This window comes from Coffea arabica, chromosome 8e (genome assembly GCF_036785885.1).
Source record: "Coffea arabica cultivar ET-39 chromosome 8e, Coffea Arabica ET-39 HiFi, whole genome shotgun sequence".
Taxonomy (NCBI): Eukaryota; Viridiplantae; Streptophyta; class Magnoliopsida; order Gentianales; family Rubiaceae; genus Coffea; species Coffea arabica.
Genome location: NC_092324.1, coordinates 22911914 through 22928227, shown reverse-complemented (window position 1 = coordinate 22928227; position 16314 = coordinate 22911914).

The window sequence follows — 16314 nt, the reverse complement described above, 5'->3', positions numbered from 1 at the left end:
ATACTCGCTCGTTTCCCTTACCAGAAGGGGACTCTCAAGCAAATGTACCCTATAACTAGCATGAGGATGCAAAAACCTAAAATGAAGGGGAAAGGATTGGAGGAGCATACCAAATGCTAGAAAAACTAAGAAAAATGTATGAAATGTAGTGAAACATGCAAGTATGTGTGACGGCCCCACCTCCCCCTAAGGCGAACCAGAGGGTTCGGCGGGCCGCCTGCCCAGCTCTCGCCGGGACTCAGTCGCTCACTACAGTCCTCAACCCAATTACAATATAAATCTCAAAATTTCATCAAATTCTCCAATGATTACATATTACAAATGCAGCGGAAACTGATTCCAATCGTAGAACGTATACTTACATCCATATCAATTTCAAATATTTATACAAGACCAACTCGTACATAAAATAGATCCAAACTTAAACTGTACACGATATAAGCCATCCAGTCACGTGAATAAGCACTCCAAGCTTTTCTTCGCCTTGAGCCCTGTGGGGGGGGGGAAATAAAACATTTTTGGGGTGAGCTAGAAGCTCAGCGAGTAACCATTAAAATCAGTAATCAAATCGGTTTCACAATATTTCTTTTCAATGATGTCATAAATCAAATGATAAGTCCAGAAACGATTACAGCATTTACAAAACATTAAATATGGAGTTGTAACGCCCCGAGACAGAAGAAAAGGGAGAAATTTTTTTATGAATAGTGTTTTGTGGGGAATTCGGCTAGAAGCCGTGCAAATTCCTTATACTTTTCTTAAAATTCCCTTTTCTTTGATAAATACCACTTTATAATGGCCCTACTACTCAATCACTTCACATTAAGTATAAATAAACCTAGAAAATGGGGTTTTACGCTTCGGTTTCAAGATTGGAGCAAATTAGGGTTTTCGCGATTTTTCACCGGATGAATTTTCGGTACAGAGTAGGGATCACTTTTGGTGATTAAAAGTGACTTTTAAGTGAGAAATAATATGTGGCTAGTAGCAATGATATAAGGTTAGTGAATGGGAAGTAAAAACCCTAGTACGTGAGTTTTTAAGAAAAACGGCGCGATCCGGCGGGTCCCGCGCATTACCGATTGAACGCACTGCTTGACCACCATTTTTCTTACCCAACAAGTTTGTTGACTTTTGTACATAATATCTTCTCAAATTGCAGCAGCCTTGACCGAAATTATGAGGCTAGAAATAATAAGAAGGAAAGAGAAAAAAAGAGAGGTGGCGGTGGTGACACTTGTCACCACCTCATGGCTTCTTAACCAAGACCATTAGTAACCATTTAAATCCAACACTTAGCAATTTCTTCTTCATTTCTGCTGGGTTGGCCGAGAGCAACAAGAAGAGAAACTCCAAGGGGAAAATCTTTCATTTCATCTCCAAATCCAACAAATAAGTGAGGAATCGAGTGAAGTAAACCGATTAAACTTGTCTTCTAGTGACTAGCTAGTGAGTGGTGGTGTGATTCTTGAAGAGGAGAGCTTGTGCTACTCTTGGTGACTTTTATTCAAGGTAAGAGAGTTTATCTCTCTAAGTTTTGCTTTCAATTTTGTCAAATTAAGCTTGGCAACTTGATTTTATGGTGAGATTGTGGATGATGAGCATGTTTTAGTAGTTTTCCCCAATTTATTTGATGAACTAGGGCTTATGGAAATTCTGCCCAAATTATTATATGATGCTTATATGTTGCAATTGAGGTGTTATATGGTGTTTTGGTAGTGATTGGACCAAGAAATTAAGGAAAGATTCACTAGAAACTCAAAATTTCCAAAATCTGGAAAATTGTCTCAACATTCTGTCCGAATTTTTATCTATATGTTAGAGGCTGTTTTGGCCTTAGGTCAAAGAATAAAAGTTGTAGAGAATGGCATTTTATAGGTGCCTACAAAATTTCAGCTCAATCGGAGCAACGTAGGATGTGAAAAGTCCAAAATACCCCTACTGTTCTAAGTATTTCCCAGCAGTCCGTTTCTTCAGTTCAGTCCAGTTTATCACGATTTTTGACCAGGATCCATTCTGATTTAGCTCTGGGCCGAAACATGAAAGTTTTAGTGTTCTGAAGTAGCTTTAAAATGCCTCAAAGAAAACCTGATTCGGACTTGTGTATACTGAGTTATGTCCATTACAGTGTTCTGCGTTTAAACAGCCGGTGAATTGGTTTCTGGAGTAGTAATTCGAGAATTTGACTAAGTTACAGTAGGAACTGGACTAAGTGACCTTCATGAATGTTGTAGCTCTGTGTCTTAGCTTCGAAACGGAATAGGTTTCGTTTTAATCCGATAAGCGTAGCCTCGGATATGTTATTTCCGCATTTGTACGTCAAATCTGTCTTGAACTAAATTGAATTTCTGCACTTGTACTTCATACGATTCTTGTTATTATGATATTGTGAGCCTATGGAACGACTCTTGACATGAATTGCTGAGTTGTATAATGTTGGGTTGTGTTTGAGAAAAACAATGAAGCCTAAAAGGCTGGAAAATTAGGTAAACACAAAGGGCATGCTGCCCGAATTTTTACTCGAGAACTAGAAAACTATATTTGCAACTTGAGTGAAGGTTAAGTGATTACCACTTGAACTAGCGAGAACTTTTGCTACTTTGTTATCGATGGTTATACGTTAAAAACCTAAACGAACTTGTACTCTTGAGGAAAAGATATAATGGCCAATGTAAACTTGTATTTCCTTGTACTTTCAACTCAAGTATTGTTTCCAAGTATATATGCTACAAAAACCTTACGATTTGAAAAGCGAGCAAGTGTTTCACGAATGTCTTTCAAATGAATTTCAATTGGTTGATTCTTAATAAACGGAACGTGTAAGTCTCAAATCTTACTCGTGTTTCAAAGTTCTCAAATTGGATTTCTATCGCAGATCTGGACTCCAAACCTGGAGTATAATTGAACGTGACTACTTGAAGCACTATAGTTTGAGTGAGTGATCTCTCCACTACTTCTCAAAGATTACTTTTGAAATGATTCTTGCATTGATTGCACCATTGCATATCATTGTGTTTGTGTGTGTGCCATGACATAATTTGGCTCCAATGAGTTCCTGGAAAGTCTTGTGCTTAGAACCAATGTCTCCACTATTGTTTACACATTCTTTGGAGCACGATGGCTCCTTACTTTTGTTTCATGGTTACTTGATCTAAACGAGCATTGGGTATTTAAGTACAAGAACTTCACTGGCTCACATGAGCAATAAATGAACATTTGATTACTGCATCATGACATCATATCAATGCTTTATTGTGAAATATACTTGGCTGTTGATTTTACTGGTCACTCGCTGAGCTTCTAGCTCACTCCCTACTATCTTCTTCTCCCCACAGGGATCGAAGTAAAGGAAGAACTTGTTTTTGGATCTTTGTGTAGCTGGATGGCGTACATCTTGTATAGTTTAGTTTTAGTTTTGATTTATGTACTTTTGGGCCTGTATAAATATTTGGAATTGAATAAGTTGTAAATCTATATTTTACGCTTAGAATTGGTTTCCGCTTCGCTTAAGATATGTAATTTTGGAGAATTGGATGTATTATTTGAGATGTACCTTGTAATTTACTTGAGGAATGTAGTAAGTGAGTGAGTCCCGGCGAGAGCTGGGCAGGCGGCCCGCTAAACCCTCTGGTACGCCTTAGGGGGAGGTGGGGTCGTTACAGATGGTATCAGAGCTTGGGCTTCAGATCTTTGTAGTGTATCCTAGGCTTAAAGTTTAGGATGCCGGACTGTGGGATTGGTTTGTACGTTCAGTGCTCTTTTGGAGCGTCAGTTGTGACTCTTGAAAATGGTACACGTAAGATATGACTTGATGAGCTTCGTTTAAAACCATATGGTCTGAGTCGTGAAGTTTCTTAGTTTGAATTCTTGTACTTGTGTACCTGATACTTTTCCTGAGGAAATGCTCGTGAATTTTAGACGGAATATGGTTTAACGTACGATGATGTGAATAGAAATTATGATCGAGTTTGAGATAAGATGTAATGGCGCAGGTTAGAGCGCAGAAGATTTTGTCTTGTACTCAAGACTTAACTGAATGAGGAAATTGAGATAATGACTTGGACTTGTCCAATAAGTGTTGGCTTGGGTTTTGATACATTATGGTGGTGGTTCGATTGTTGAGAAAATTTTTGATTTTGCAACCTTCATCTAGTCTTCTTGTTTGATTAAGGATGGCACCATCCGATTTGTAAGTGTTGGGATTTGAACTACTTGAACTGCCTGAGACTGACTTTGAATTGTCGGAAATTGACTAGGCTGAGTTCACTTGAAACTTGAACATTGTTTAGGCAAGTGTGCTTTTACGTACACTTAGTGGTTGTGATTTGACTGAATATATGGTATTTCATTTACGCATGAGCAAGTAGTTTGGTTTGTATACGACCTGTAAGTAGACTTGAATTTGAATCGGCTAGTGTACCCTTACATACACTGGATAGACCTGACCTAACTAAAATAGGGTATCTCTTACTCTTGAGCAAGTATCTTGATTTATATATGATCTGTATGTGGATTTGAGTTTGATGACTGCTTGAGAGTGTGAATTACTGGGCATAAGCTAGGCGAGTGAGTTTCTACTCGTACCCGTGTTCCTTGAACCTGAAATAATTGACCCTGCTTTTGAACCGATATACTTGAACCCTGCTTTTGACTCTGTTTCTGAACATTTTCGTACTTGTTTGGTTATAGACCGGCTACTACTCTTCTGTAACGGTTGAACAGAACCTCTCTGGTGAGGCATTGCCTGTTGTGTTTTAAAGCACCGCCATTCTTCTGGCGAGGCATGCCTGTTGTGTTATAAAGCACCATCAGGGATGAAATGCTTGAACTGAACCTCTCTGATGAGATATTGCCTGTTGTGTTTTAAAGCACCGTCATTCTTTTGGCGAGGCATACCTGTTGTGTTATAAAGCACCATCAGAGATGAAACTTTGACTTGAGGCTCTCTGGTGAAGTTTAGCCGTTGTGCTAGCTTGTTGTGTTATAAAGCACCACCAGGGCCAATCTCTTGAGCTAAGATCCTTTGGTGAACTTTAGCCGTTGTGCTGGCTTGTTGTGTTATAAAGCACCACCAAGGATGAAATTTTGAACTGAGGTTCTTTGGCGAGGTATAGCCGTTGTGCTAACCTGTTGTGTTATAAAGCACCGCCATGGACAAAAATCTTGCATCTGAGGCTCTGGTGAAGTATAGCTGAGTGCTAGCTTGTTGTGTTACAAAGCACCACCAGGGGTAATTTCTGACCTGAGATATCGTTATGTCCTGAATTGTTTTTCCAAATACCAGGGACTTTAAGTCCGATTTTGAGCCTTTTGGATATGTATCCAGTTACTCGTCTGACTATCAATTGGATCAAGATTATTGAATAAGTTGGATTGGAGTACTTTTAGTACTTGATCGTGATGAGTGATTCTTAGTATATGATTGACCTTTGAAATACTTGATCTGATTAGTATTTGATTATGATAAGCGAGATTGAAATGATTCTTAATGCGTGATTGACTTTCGGGAACTATTTTGATCTGATTAATACAAGTTGGAATGTCGAGGACGACATTCTTTTAAGGAGGGGAGTTTGTAACGCCCCGAGACAGAAGAAAAGGGAGAAATTTTTTTATGAATAGTGTTTTGTGGGGAATTCGGCTAGAAGCCGTGCAAATTCCTTATACTTTTCTTAAAATTCCCTTTTCTTTGATAAATACCACTTTATAATGGCCCTACTACTCAATCACTTCACATTAAGTATAAATAAACCTAGAAAATGGGGTTTTACGCTTCGGTTTCAAGATTGGAGCAAATTAGGGTTTTCGCGATTTTTCACCGGATGAATTTTCGGTACAGAGTAGGGATCACTTTTGGTGATTAAAAGTGACTTTTAAGTGAGAAATAATATGTGGCTAGTAGCAATGATATAAGGTTAGTGAATGGGAAGTAAAAACCCTAGTACGTGAGTTTTTAAGAAAAACGGCGCGATCCGGCGGGTCCCGCGCATTACCGATTGAACGCACTGCTTGACCACCATTTTTCTTACCCAACAAGTTTGTTGACTTTTGTACATAATATCTTCTCAAATTGCAGCAGCCTTGACCGAAATTATGAGGCTAGAAATAATAAGAAGGAAAGAGAAAAAAAGAGAGGTGGTGGTGGTGACACTTGTCACCACCTCATGGCTTCTTAACCAAGACCATTAGTAACCATTTAAATCCAACACTTAGCAATTTCTTCTTCATTTCTGCTGGGTTGGCCGAGAGCAACAAGAAGAGAAACTCCAAGGGGAAAATCTTTCATTTCATCTCCAAATCCAACAAATAAGTGAGGAATCGAGTGAAGTAAACCGATTAAACTTGTCTTCTAGTGACTAGCTAGTGAGTGGTGGTGTGATTCTTGAAGAGGAGAGCTTGTGCTACTCTTGGTGACTTTTATTCAAGGTAAGAGAGTTTATCTCTCTAAGTTTTGCTTTCAATTTTGTCAAATTAAGCTTGGCAACTTGATTTTATGGTGAGATTGTGGATGATGAGCATGTTTTAGTAGTTTTCCCCAATTTATTTGATGAACTAGGGCTTATGGAAATTCTGCCCAAATTATTATATGATGCTTATATGTTGCAATTGAGGTGTTATATGGTGTTTTGGTAGTGATTGGACCAAGAAATTAAGGAAAGATTCACTAGAAACTCAAAATTTCCAAAATCTGGAAAATTGTCTCAACATTCTGTCCGAATTTTTATCTATATGTTAGAGGCTGTTTTGGCCTTAGGTCAAAGAATAAAAGTTGTAGAGAATGGCATTTTATAGGTGCCTACAAAATTTCAGCTCAATCGGAGCAACGTAGGATGTGAAAAGTCCAAAATACCCCTACTGTTCTAAGTATTTCCCAGCAGTCCGTTTCTTCAGTTCAGTCCAGTTTATCACGATTTTTGACCAGGATCCATTCTGATTTAGCTCTGGGCCGAAACATGAAAGTTTTAGTGTTCTGAAGTAGCTTTAAAATGCCTCAAAGAAAACCTGATTCGGACTTGTGTATACTGAGTTATGTCCATTACAGTGTTCTGCGTTTAAACAGCCGGTGAATTGGTTTCTGGAGTAGTAATTCGAGAATTTGACTAAGTTACAGTAGGAACTGGACTAAGTGACCTTCATGAATGTTGTAGCTCTGTGTCTTAGCTTCGAAACGGAATAGGTTTCGTTTTAATCCGATAAGCGTAGCCTCGGATATGTTATTTCCGCATTTGTACGTCAAATCTGTCTTGAACTAAATTGAATTTCTGCACTTGTACTTCATACGATTCTTGTTATTATGATATTGTGAGCCTATGGAACGACTCTTGACATGAATTGCTGAGTTGTATAATGTTGGGTTGTGTTTGAGAAAAACAATGAAGCCTAAAAGGCTGGAAAATTAGGTAAACACAAAGGGCATGCTGCCCGAATTTTTACTCGAGAACTAGAAAACTATATTTGCAACTTGAGTGAAGGTTAAGTGATTACCACTTGAACTAGCGAGAACTTTTGCTACTTTGTTATCGATGGTTATACGTTAAAAACCTAAACGAACTTGTACTCTTGAGGAAAAGATATAATGGCCAATGTAAACTTGTATTTCCTTGTACTTTCAACTCAAGTATTGTTTCCAAGTATATATGCTACAAAAACCTTACGATTTGAAAAGCGAGCAAGTGTTTCACGAATGTCTTTCAAATGAATTTCAATTGGTTGATTCTTAATAAACGGAACGTGTAAGTCTCAAATCTTACTCGTGTTTCAAAGTTCTCAAATTGGATTTCTATCGCAGATCTGGACTCCAAACCTGGAGTATAATTGAACGTGACTACTTGAAGCACTATAGTTTGAGTGAGTGATCTCTCCACTACTTCTCAAAGATTACTTTTGAAATGATTCTTGCATTGATTGCACCATTGCATATCATTGTGTTTGTGTGTGTGCCATGACATAATTTGGCTCCAATGAGTTCCTGGAAAGTCTTGTGCTTAGAACCAATGTCTCCACTATTGTTTACACATTCTTTGGAGCACGATGGCTCCTTACTTTTGTTTCATGGTTACTTGATCTAAACGAGCATTGGGTATTTAAGTACAAGAACTTCACTGGCTCACATGAGCAATAAATGAACATTTGATTACTGCATCATGACATCATATCAATGCTTTATTGTGAAATATACTTGGCTGTTGATTTTACTGGTCACTCGCTGAGCTTCTAGCTCACTCCCTACTATCTTCTTCTCCCCACAGGGATCGAAGTAAAGGAAGAACTTGTTTTTGGATCTTTGTGTAGCTGGATGGCGTACATCTTGTATAGTTTAGTTTTAGTTTTGATTTATGTACTTTTGGGCCTGTATAAATATTTGGAATTGAATAAGTTGTAAATCTATATTTTACGCTTAGAATTGGTTTCCGCTTCGCTTAAGATATGTAATTTTGGAGAATTGGATGTATTATTTGAGATGTACCTTGTAATTTACTTGAGGAATGTAGTAAGTGAGTGAGTCCCGGCGAGAGCTGGGCAGGCGGCCCGCTAAACCCTCTGGTACGCCTTAGGGGGAGGTGGGGTCGTTACAAATTCGGCCTCCATCTAGGACCTAAAATTTCGGACAGAATGAAGAACCAAGAACCCTAATTTTCCAGAAATTCTTCCAAATCCAAAATTGATTGCAATTATCACTAATTCACATCTACTAGAGTCATTTCCCCTCATTAACAACCATCATAGATGACCACACCATCAAGATCATATGAAACTAGAAAATTCCTCAAAAAAATAAAAACTTAACCAAATCACTTCAAACCAAGAAATAAACCACAATTTCTAACACAATAGCCACCATTAGGCATAAATTCAACATCATTAGATATAGGAGGGTGTTCATATACCACTTACCAAGTAATCAAGAGAGAGGAAGATGTTGGACACCTTAAGTCTTCAAACAAACTTCACTAAACTACTTACTAGCACCCAAGGGAGGAATTTTATGGAGTAGAATCTAAGTTATGTGGTTGGTTTTGGAAGATTGAGTGAAATGGAAACTAGAAAGTTGAAGAATTTCTTTCTTCTTTGCTCAAGGAAGAATCGGCCATGAAGGAGAAGAAAATGGTGATTTTTGAGCAATTTTCCAAGATATTTACTCAATTTGGTCAAAAGTCAAAAAATGAAATAGTAATTCATAAATCTTCTCCAATGAAATGGTGACACTTGTCACCTCCATTAATGCATTCCTATCCTTTCTTTTCTCTCTCACATCAATCATTTCACACACTCTACTTATCTCTTAACACCCGATAAATTTTACACAGTATCCGGAATTTAATCTTATTGACCGAATTTTTCCGAACTTTTCGCACTAGTGGGTCCCACGTCCTTTATAAACTCTTAATTTCTCAAAAACTCTCCAATACTAGAAAAATCATTTGAAAACGATATTTGCTCATAAACTTTATCTGGGGAATTTTTCTAATCAAGAAAATGTAGAAAAGCGGGCGTTAAACAAATAAACCCTAGAAAAGTAGAAAATTTCCGGGTTCTCAAACTCATTTTTTTTTCGGGGCGTCACAATCTCCCCTCCTTAAAAGAATGTCGTCCTCGACATTCCCTCTTGTACCAATGAAGTCTAGATATCCCGCAAGAATCTCTCAAGAGTCAAATCAAACCCACAGTCCGGCATCCTAAACTTCAAGCCTAGGATACACTACAGAGATCTGAAGCCTAAGCTCTGATACCAACTGTGACGGCCCCACCTCCCCCTAAGGCGAACCAGAGGGTTCGGCGGGCCGCCTGCCCAGCTCTCGCCGGGACTCAGTCGCTCACTACAGTCCTCAACCCAATTACAATATAAATCTCAAAATTTCATCAAATTCTCCAATGATTACATATTACAAATGCAGCGGAAACTGATTCCAATCGTAGAACGTATACTTACATCCATATCAATTTCAAATATTTATACAAGACCAACTCGTACATAAAATAGATCCAAACTTAAACTGTACACGATATAAGCCATCCAGTCACGTGAATAAGCACTCCAAGCTTTTCTTCGCCTTGAGCCCTGTGGGGGGGAAATAAAACATTTTTGGGGTGAGCTAGAAGCTCAGCGAGTAACCATTAAAATCAGTAATCAAATCGGTTTCACAATATTTCTTTTCAATGATGTCATAAATCAAATGATAAGTCCAGAAACGATTACAGCATTTACAAAACATTAAATATGGAGTATCAATAATTCAAGAAACATGTACAATGGAAAGCGATAGTAACATTCATGAAAGGATACATTCATTCTCCTGACATTTCCTCGCTCATTTGATCATTTATTTCATTTCATTCACCCCGTCCCTGGCTTTTGGCCAGGCTCCACCAACCTATATAGGTAATACTCGAGTATACCAAACGTTCACCCAAGTTCCTAATCGCCTGACCGAGGCCGCTTCTGGCTCAAGACGACCGGTAACAAGGGGCAAAGGCCAGTTCAGCCCAAAAGGCCTACATTCATGCGCAAGTAACATTTCAATCGAAAATTTCACATTTATCGAGGTCAAGTGCGATAAAGTACACACTCGCCTCGAAAACTCGTTTTGGAAATCATTATAAGCGCTTAACACGTTATCAACCAAAATACAAGTCATGAAGTCAAGAAATATAGCAAACAAGGCACACTCACATGCCATCACGCATGATATGCAAGAAAACATTTCAAAAGTAACTTTGGAAACAGTTCAAAAGTAAATAATGTAAGAAACGGATCATAAATAACTTTAGAAGTAGTTTGAGGTCACTCACCTCCACGGCTCTGAAACCATCCATCATATAGCATTGCCTTGCTCAAATCCAAGTCTTAGATCACAAACTCAATGCAAACAAGTCCTTTCAAAGTTCGGACAGCACTTCCCCTAAATCTTCTTACTTTCCCAGCCATCAAGGCTTCATGATTTCCTCATTCCAACCCAAAGGTACACACATAACAAGAAGTTCATCCAATAACCATTCAGCAAGCTCCAAGTGGTACTAGTACAAATCAAGCTAAGGAAAAGTTTAGAAAGGAAAGTTAAGCTCAAAACCAGAAAAATAGTTTTGACGTCATTTTGCGGTAATGGTACCAACGGCGCTACGATTATCGGATTAGGGTGTAAGATACACCGTCTCGAAGCTAATCGACAGGGCTACAACAATGTAGAAGGCCACTCAGTCCAAATCCTAGCACAACTAGGTCAAAAATGCAGAAAACCAACCCAGAACCGTATTTGCAGGTTCCCAAATCACACAAAACTGTAATTCGTCTATCTCAGTCTATACAGGTCCAAATGCCGAAATTCCAAAGGCATATGGTAGCTAGGACATCAAGCTACATTTCATCAGAAAACACCAACAACAAAATCCAAATCAATCCCAGCCAAAACAGTCAATTACAAGTGCAGTTCGCACATTCTGATCACCCAGAACAGCAACAGTAAAAACGGCATAACTCACTCTACACTACTCCAAATGCCCTGAAATTTTGCAGGAACTTCAAACTCATCAATACCTACAACTTTCATGTTTTGAGAAAAGGCCAATTCGGCCTCCATCTAGGACCTAAAATTTCGGACAGAATGAAGAACCAAGAACCCTAATTTTCCAGAAATTCTTCCAAATCCAAAATTGATTGCAATTATCACTAATTCACATCTACTAGAGTCATTTCCCCTCATTAACAACCATCATAGATGACCACACCATCAAGATCATATGAAACTAGAAAATTCCTCAAAAAAATAAAAACTTAACCAAATCACTTCAAACCAAGAAATAAACCACAATTTCTAACACAATAGCCACCATTAGGCATAAATTCAACATCATTAGATATAGGAGGGTGTTCATATACCACTTACCAAGTAATCAAGAGAGAGGAAGATGTTGGACACCTTAAGTCTTCAAACAAACTTCACTAAACTACTTACTAGCACCCAAGGGAGGAATTTTATGGAGTAGAATCTAAGTTATGTGGTTGGTTTTGGAAGATTGAGTGAAATGGAAACTAGAAAGTTGAAGAATTTCTTTCTTCTTTGCTCAAGGAAGAATCGGCCATGAAGGAGAAGAAAATGGTGATTTTTGAGCAATTTTCCAAGATATTTACTCAATTTGGTCAAAAGTCAAAAAATGAAATAGTAATTCATAAATCTTCTCCAATGAAATGGTGACACTTGTCACCTCCATTAATGCATTCCTATCCTTTCTTTTCTCTCTCACATCAATCATTTCACACACTCTACTTATCTCTTAACACCCGATAAATTTTACACAGTATCCGGAATTTAATCTTATTGACCGAATTTTTCCGAACTTTTCGCACTAGTGGGTCCCACGTCCTTTATAAACTCTTAATTTCTCAAAAACTCTCCAATACTAGAAAAATCATTTGAAAACGATATTTGCTCATAAACTTTATCTGGGGAATTTTTCTAATCAAGAAAATGTAGAAAAGCGGGCGTTAAACAAATAAACCCTAGAAAAGTAGAAAATTTCCGGGTTCTCAAACTCATTTTTTTTTCGGGGCGTCACAATCTCCCCTCCTTAAAAGAATGTCGTCCTCGACATTCCCTCTTGTACCAATGAAGTCTAGATATCCCGCAAGAATCTCTCAAGAGTCAAATCAAACCCACAGTCCGGCATCCTAAACTTCAAGCCTAGGATACACTACAGAGATCTGAAGCCTAAGCTCTGATACCAACTGTGACGGCCCCACCTCCCCCTAAGGCGAACCAGAGGGTTCGGCGGGCCGCCTGCCCAGCTCTCGCCGGGACTCAGTCGCTCACTACAGTCCTCAACCCAATTACAATATAAATCTCAAAATTTCATCAAATTCTCCAATGATTACATATTACAAATGCAGCGGAAACTGATTCCAATCGTAGAACGTATACTTACATCCATATCAATTTCAAATATTTATACAAGACCAACTCGTACATAAAATAGATCCAAACTTAAACTGTACACGATATAAGCCATCCAGTCACGTGAATAAGCACTCCAAGCTTTTCTTCGCCTTGAGCCCTGTGGGGGGGAAATAAAACATTTTTGGGGTGAGCTAGAAGCTCAGCGAGTAACCATTAAAATCAGTAATCAAATCGGTTTCACAATATTTCTTTTCAATGATGTCATAAATCAAATGATAAGTCCAGAAACGATTACAGCATTTACAAAACATTAAATATGGAGTATCAATAATTCAATAAACATGTACAATGGAAAGCGATAGTAACATTCATGAAAGGATACATTCATTCTCCTGACATTTCCTCGCTCATTTGATCATTTATTTCATTTCATTCACCCCGTCCCTGGCTTTTGGCCAGGCTCCACCAACCTATATAGGTAATACTCGAGTATACCAAACGTTCACCCAAGTTCCTAATCGCCTGACCGAGGCCGCTTCTGGCTCAAGACGACCGGTAACAAGGGGCAAAGGCCAGTTCAGCCCAAAAGGCCTACATTCATGCGCAAGTAACATTTCAATCGAAAATTTCACATTTATCGAGGTCAAGTGCGATAAAGTACACACTCGCCTCGAAAACTCGTTTTGGAAATCATTATAAGCGCTTAACACGTTATCAACCAAAATACAAGTCATGAAGTCAAGAAATATAGCAAACAAGGCACACTCACATGCCATCACGCATGATATGCAAGAAAACATTTCAAAAGTAACTTTGGAAACAGTTCAAAAGTAAATAATGTAAGAAACGGATCATAAATAACTTTAGAAGTAGTTTGAGGTCACTCACCTCCACGGCTCTGAAACCATCCATCATATAGCATTGCCTTGCTCAAATCCAAGTCTTAGATCACAAACTCAATGCAAACAAGTCCTTTCAAAGTTCGGATAGCACTTCCCCTAAATCTTCTTACTTTCCCAGCCATCAAGGCTTCATGATTTCCTCATTCCAACCCAAAGGTACACACACAACAACAAGTTCATCCAATAACCATTCAGCAAGCTCCAAGTGGTACTAGTACAAATCAAGCTAAGGAAAAGTTTAGAAAGGAAAGTTAAGCTCAAAACCAGAAAAATAGTTTTGACGTCATTTTGCGGTAATGGTACCAACGGCGCTACGATTATCGGATTAGGGTGTAAGATACACCGTCTCGAAGCTAATCGACAGGGCTACAACAATGTAGAAGGCCACTCAGTCCAAATCCTAGCACAACTAGGTCAAAAATGCAGAAAACCAACCCAGAACCGTATTTGCAGGTTCCCAAATCACACAAAACTGTAATTCGTCTATCTCAGTCTATACAGGTCCAAATGCCGAAATTCCAAAGGCATATGGTAGCTAGGACATCAAGCTACATTTCATCAGAAAACACCAACAACAAAATCCAAATCAATCCCAGCCAAAACAGTCAATTACAAGTGCAGTTCGCACATTCTGATCACCCAGAACAGCAACAGTAAAAACGGCATAACTCACTCTACACTACTCCAAATGCCCTGAAATTTTGCAGGCACTTCAAACTCATCAATACCTACAACTTTCATGTTTTGAGAAAATGCCAATTCGGCCTCCATCTAGGACCTAAAATTTCGGACAGAATGAAGAACCAAGAACCCTAATTTTCCAGAAATTCTTCCAAATCCAAAATTGATTGCAATTATCACTAATTCACATCTACTAGAGTCATTTCCCCTCATTAACAACCATCATAGATGACCACACCATCAAGATCATATGAAACTAGAAAATTCCTCAAAAAAATAAAAACTTAACCAAATCACTTCAAACCAAGAAATAAACCACAATTTCTAACACAATAGCCACCATTAGGCATAAATTCAACATCATTAGATATAGGAGGGTGTTCATATACCACTTACCAAGTAATCAAGAGAGAGGAAGATGTTGGACACCTTAAGTCTTCAAACAAACTTCACTAAACTACTTACTAGCACCCAAGGGAGGAATTTTATGGAGTAGAATCTAAGTTATGTGGTTGGTTTTGGAAGATTGAGTGAAATGGAAACTAGAAAGTTGAAGAATTTCTTTCTTCTTTGCTCAAGGAAGAATCGGCCATGAAGGAGAAGAAAATGGTGATTTTTGAGCAATTTTCCAAGATATTTACTCAATTTGGTCAAAAGTCAAAAAATGAAATAGTAATTCATAAATCTTCTCCAATGAAATGGTGACACTTGTCACCTCCATTAATGCATTCCTATCCTTTCTTTTCTCTCTCACATCAATCATTTCACACACTCTACTTATCTCTTAACACCCGATAAATTTTACACAGTATCCGGAATTTAATCTTATTGACCGAATTTTTCCGAACTTTTCGCACTAGTGGGTCCCACGTCCTTTATAAACTCTTAATTTCTCAAAAACTCTCCAATACTAGAAAAATCATTTGAAAACGATATTTGCTCATAAACTTTATCTGGGGAATTTTTCTAATCAAGAAAATGTAGAAAAGCGGGCGTTAAACAAATAAACCCTAGAAAAGTAGAAAATTTCCGGGTTCTCAAACTCATTTTTTTTTCGGGGCGTCACAATCTCCCCTCCTTAAAAGAATGTCGTCCTCGACATTCCCTCTTGTACCAATGAAGTCTAGATATCCCGCAAGAATCTCTCAAGAGTCAAATCAAACCCACAGTCCGGCATCCTAAACTTCAAGCCTAGGATACACTACAGAGATCTGAAGCCTAAGCTCTGATACCAACTGTGACGGCCCCACCTCCCCCTAAGGCGAACCAGAGGGTTCGGCGGGCCGCCTGCCCAGCTCTCGCCGGGACTCAGTCGCTCACTACAGTCCTCAACCCAATTACAATATAAATCTCAAAATTTCATCAAATTCTCCAATGATTACATATTACAAATGCAGCGGAAACTGATTCCAATCGTAGAACGTATACTTACATCCATATCAATTTCAAATATTTATACAAGACCAACTCGTACATAAAATAGATCCAAACTTAAACTGTACACGATATAAGCCATCCAGTCACGTGAATAAGCACTCCAAGCTTTTCTTCGCCTTGAGCCCTGTGGGGGGGAAATAAAACATTTTTGGGGTGAGCTAGAAGCTCAGCGAGTAACCATTAAAATCAGTAATCAAATCGGTTTCACAATATTTCTTTTCAATGATGTCATAAATCAAATGATAAGTCCAGAAACGATTACAGCATTTACAAAACATTAAATATGGAGTATCAATAATTCAAGAAACATGTACAATGGAAAGCGATAGTAACATTCATGAAAGGATACATTCATTCTCCTGACATTTCCTCGCTCATTTGATCATTTATTTCATTTCATTCAC